Source organism: Pan paniscus, chromosome 11, assembly GCF_029289425.2.
Source record: "Pan paniscus chromosome 11, NHGRI_mPanPan1-v2.0_pri, whole genome shotgun sequence".
Lineage (NCBI taxonomy): Eukaryota > Metazoa > Chordata > Mammalia > Primates > Hominidae > Pan > Pan paniscus.
This window is the reverse complement of record NC_073260.2, coordinates 77,312,285-77,318,064: the sequence shown is the minus strand read 5'-3', so window position 1 is coordinate 77,318,064 and position 5,780 is coordinate 77,312,285.

The following is a 5,780-nucleotide window of genomic DNA, read 5'->3' as shown; positions in this document are numbered from 1 at the left end:
TTACTCAGGAGACTGAGGCAGGAGAATCACTTGAACCCAGGAGGCAGAGGTTGCAGTGAGCCGAGATCATGCCATTACATTCTAGCTTGGGCAACAAAAGTGAAACTCCGTCTCAAAAAATAAATAAATAAATGAAACAACTATAAATAAAATCAAATAAAAAATCACATTGAAAACTATATTAGATAAAATTAACGGATTATAGACATTGCAGAAGAAAATAAAATCAGTGAACTTGAATGCAAGCAAGTTTTTTGGAGCACAGAGAGTACAGAGAAGAAAAAAGTACCAGGAAAAAAATGCACAGAGCATCAGTGAGCCCTGGAAAATATAAAAAAGATGAATATATATATATATATATATATATATATATTTGAATTCCAAAAAGAAGAGGAATGGAAAAGGAAGAAAAAATATTGAAAGAAACTTTAGTCAAAATATTTCCAAACTATGAAAACTAAAAACTATAATTTTAATAAAATCAGTGGATAGCAAACAGAATAAAGAAAACTACCCTGAGGCACACCAGAATCAAATTGCTGAAAACAAATGATGAAGAAAAAAATCCAAAAAGCTGCTTTAGAAAAAAAAAGACTCTGTATGTACCAAGGATCAAAGATAAGAATGACCTCAGATATTTCCTCATATGTTTTGCAAGCCAGGAAACACTGTAGCAACATATTTCAAAGAAAGTAAAACACTGTCAACTGAGATTCTATAACCAGTGAAAATATCTTTCCAAAATGAAAACAAAATAAGGAAAGTTTCAGAAAAACAAAAGCTGAGATAATTCACTGCCATTTGTGAGGCTCTTGCTATATGCAGGAAGTTGTATGATATTTGAAGGTAAAATGTGAGAAGATAAATATCGTAAACCCTAGAACAAACCTAAAAACATAAAACAAAATGTTATGTTTAATAATGCAATAGTGGAAATAAAGTGGAATCATAAAAATACTAAACAAAAATGTGCTGCCAAGAGAAGGCTGGAAAAGAGGGAAGAAATAAGGAACGTATTCAAAGAGAACACAAATAACAAGATGGTAGATTTCGATGCAATCATATAATCAAATGTAAATGATTTTAAAACTTCAGTTGCAAATCAGAGATTTTACACCCCATAAAAAAGTAATATCCAATCATAGATATCTACATAAAAACTACTTTAAGTATAAATATACAAATAAGTTAAAGGCAAAAATTTGCCAAAGGTTAACCATATAAACACTAATGAAAAGAAATTTGGAGAGGCTATATTAATATGAAAGTACATTTCCAACAAAGATAATTCTGGGGATAGGAAGGAACATTTTATAATGATAAAGGGATCTAATCAACATAAATACTTAGTAATATTAATGACTATGCACCTACAGTTAGAGCCTTAAACGATGTGAACAAGAAACTGACAGACCTGAAAGAAAAATAAACAAATCCACAATTCTGTTGGATATTTTCATAATTAAGTAATAAAACAAGCAAAATATCAAAAAGGCTATAGGAGAACACTATTAACAACTTGACCTAATTGACATTCATAGACTATTCTACTCAATGACAGGAGAATATGTATTATTTTCAAATCAGATGGAACATTCATCAGGAAATAACATTTCCTGGGCCATGACACAGGCTTAAAATTTTTTTAAAGATTGATACCATACAATGCAGATTCTCTGACTACAAAGCACTAAACTAGAAATCAATGAAAGAATGATAGCTTTAAAATTATCTGGAAATAAAACAACACCCTTTTACTAACCTATGGTTCAAAGAAGAAATCACAAGGGAAATTAGCAAATATTCTGAACTGAATATTAACAGACACAACCTACCAAAATGTATGCAATACAGTTAAGACCCTGTTAAAGGAAAATTTTAGCATGAAATATTGATATTAGAATAGAAAACAAGGTTAACATCAATTATTTAAGCCTCTACTTAAAGAAACTAGAGAAAGAAGAGCAAATTAAACCTGAAGAAAGAAGGTTAAAAAATAATAAAGGGAAAAAAACAAATGAACTAGAAGACAGAAAAATAATAGAAAAATTGAACTAAAGCAAAAGTTGATTCCTTGAAAAATCAGTGAAATAAACATCTAGCCAGATTAATCAAAAAGAGAGAAACCACAATTGTTCAATATCGTAGATGAGAAAGGGGACATCACTACAGATGCCAACAACCTTACAATTATATTAAAGGAATATCGTGAATAATTTTATGCCAATAAATTCAATATCTTAGATGAAATGTACAAATCATTTGAAACACACAACTACTAAAGTTCACTCAAGAAAAAAAGAATAACTTCAGTAGCCCAATATTAATTAAAGATATTAAATTTATAGTTTAAAAACCTTCATACAAAGAAAACTTTAGCCCCAAATTGCTTTACTGGTAAATTCTACCTAATATTTTCATTAAAAATTTCACCAACCCTACACTAACTATTCCAAAAAATAGAAGGCACACTTCCCAACTCATTTTATCAGGCTAGCATCACCCTGTTATCAAAACTAGACTGCAATATGACTAGAAAAGAAAACTACAGTCCAATATTCCTCATGATCATTCCCTAACAAAATATCAGCAAACTAAATCAAAAAAGGAAAAAATAATAGTTCATTACCAAATGAGGTTTATTCCAGGAATGCAAGGTTTATTTGATGTTTGACAATCAACCAGCGTAGTTTACCAGGTTAATAGATTTCAAAACTCATGTGATTACCTTAAGATATACAGAGAAAGTATTTGACAAAACTCAACACCCTTCGTGGTAAAAACTGTCAGCTAACTAGGAATAGAAGGGAACTTCCTCAACCTGAAAAAGGACATCTACAAAACACCTATAGCTAATATTACATCTAGTGGCAAAAACTGAAAGCTTTGCACCCAAGATGGGAGAAAGGTAAAGATGTCTGCTTTTACCATTTTAATTCAATTTGATATTGGAGGTCTTAATGCCATAAAACGAGAAAAAGAAAAAAAGGCATACAACTTGGAAGGAAAGAATAAAACTGTCATTATTTGCAAATATCATGATGCTCCTAAAGAATCTTAAAAATTAAGAAAATACATTACTTAATATAAAGTATGATTTTATGTTATAAATTACAATTTATAATTGTCATATATGAGCAAAACATCATATATTATATTATAAAATTAATGTTAAATAATTATAAAAATATAACTATAATTAAAATTAATAATAGGAATTTTTTTAACTTTTATTTTAGGTTCGAGGGTACGTGTGCATGTTTGTTAAATAAGTAAACTTGTGTCACAGGGGTTTGTTGTACAGATTATTTCATCACCCAGATACTAAGCCTACATACCTAGCAGTTATTTTTTCTATTCCTCTTCCTCCTCCCACCCTCCACCCACAAGTACGCCCCAGAGTCTGTTGTTCCCTTCCGTGTGTTCATGAGGTCTCATCATTTAGTTCCCACTTATAAGTGGGAGAGCACGCGGTATTTGGATTCTGTTCCTGTCTCAGTTTGCTAACGATAATGGCCTCCAACTCCATCCATGTTCCCACAAAAGACATGATCTTGCTCTTTTATATGGCTGCATGGTATTCCATGATGTGTACGTACCACATTTTCTTTATTCAATCTGTCATTGATGAGCATTTAGGTTGATTTTATGTCTTTGCTATTGTGAACAGGGCTGCAATGAACATTCATGTGCATATGTCTTTATGGTAGACTGATTTATATTCCTCTGGGTATATACTCATTAATGGGATTGTTGGGTTGAATGGTAGTTCTGTTTTTAGTTCTTTGAGGAATAGCCACACTGCTTTCCATAATGGTTGAATTAATTTACTCCTGCCAATGGTGTAAAAATGTTCCCTTTTTTCCACAGCCTCACCAACATCTATTTTTTTTTTTTTTTACTTTTTAATAATAGCATTCTGACTGGTGATAGATGGTATCTCACTGTGGTCTTGATTTGCATTTCTCTAATGATCAGTGATATTGAGCTTTTTTTCACATGCTTGTTGGCTATATGTATATCTTCTTTAGAAAACTATCTGTTCATGTCCTTTGCCCACTTTTTAATGGGGTTGTTTGTTTTTTTCTTGTAAATTTATTTAAGGTCCTTACAGATGCTGGGTATTAGACCTTTGTGAGATGCATAGTTTGCAAATATTTTCTCCCATTCCGTACATTGTCTGTTTACTCTATTAATAGTTACTTTTGCTCTGCAGAAGCTCTTAAGTTTAATTAGATCCCATTTGTCAATTTTTGCTTTAGTTGCAACTGCTTTTGGCATTTTCATCATAAAATCTTTGCCCATTCCTATGTCTAGGATAATATTGTCTAGGTTGTCTTCCAGGGTTTTTATCATTTTGGTTTTATATTTAAGTCTTTAATCCACCTTGAGTTGATTTTTGTATATAGTTAAGAAATGGGTCCAGTTTCAATCTTCTGCATATGGCTAGCCAGTTACCCCAGCACCATTTATTGAATAGGGAGATTTTTTTCCCCATTGCTTGCTTCTATCAGCTTTGTTGAAGATCAGATGGTCATAGGTGTGCAGCATTAGTTCTGGGCTCTCAGTTCCATTGGTCTGTGTGACTGTTTTTGTACCAGTACCATGCCGTTTTGCTTACTGTAGCCCTGTAGTAAGTTTGAAATCAGGTAACATGATGTGCCTAACTTTGTTCTTTTTGCTTAGGATTGCCTTGGCTATTCAGGTTTCTTGTTTGGTTCCATATGAATTTTTAAATGTTTTTGTTTTCTAGTTCTGTGAAGAATGTCACTGATGATTTGATAGGAATAGCACTGAATCTATAAATTGCTTTGGGCAATGTGGCCATTTTAATGATATTGATTGTTCCTATCCATGAGCATAGGGTGTTTTTCCATTTCTTTGTGATATCCCTGACTTCATTGAGCAGCGCTTTGTAATTCTCATTGTAGAGGTCTTTCACCTTCCTGATTAGCTGTAATCCTAGGTATTTTATTCTTTTTGTGGCAATTGTGAATGGGATTGTGTTCCAGATTTGGCTCTCAGCTTGACTGTTGTGAATGTATAGAAAGGTTATGACTTTTGTACATTGATTTTGTATCCTGAAACTTTGCTGAAGTTGTTTATCAGCTGCAGGAGCTTACGGGCTGAGACTATGGGGTTTTCTAGATATAGAATCATGTTGTCCACAAACAGGGATAGTTTAAGAAAAATTTTTTAAATGCACCAAAACGTATGAGTTTCACAAGGTCAGTATATGAAAATCAATATTATTTCAATATAAGATCAATGAGCAATTAGAAATTGAAATTTCTAAAAAAATAGCATTAACTATAGCACAAAAACATGAAATACTTAAAGTTAAATGTAATAAAATATGTTAAGACCTGTATACCAAAAGTTGATTCTTTGAAAAAATCAATGAAATAAATATCTAGCCAGACTGATCAAAAAGAGAGAAAGCACAATTTTTCAGTATTACAGATGAAAAAGGAGACATCACTACAGATGTTAATTACCTTAAAATCATAATAAGGGAATATTATGAATACCTTTATACCAATAAATTTAAAATCACAAAAAATTACTAAGTTAAGAGACCTAAGGAAAAGGGGAGATATACTATGTTCAGGAATCAGAAGACTCAGTATTATTAAGATGCCAATTTTCCCTAAAGTGATCAACAGATTCTCTCCAGTCACAATAATAACAGCAGTAGGATTTTTGGTAGGGATATTAAGCTGGATCTAAATCTTATATGGAAACACAAAAAACAGAATAAGCAAAACAATTTTGAAAAA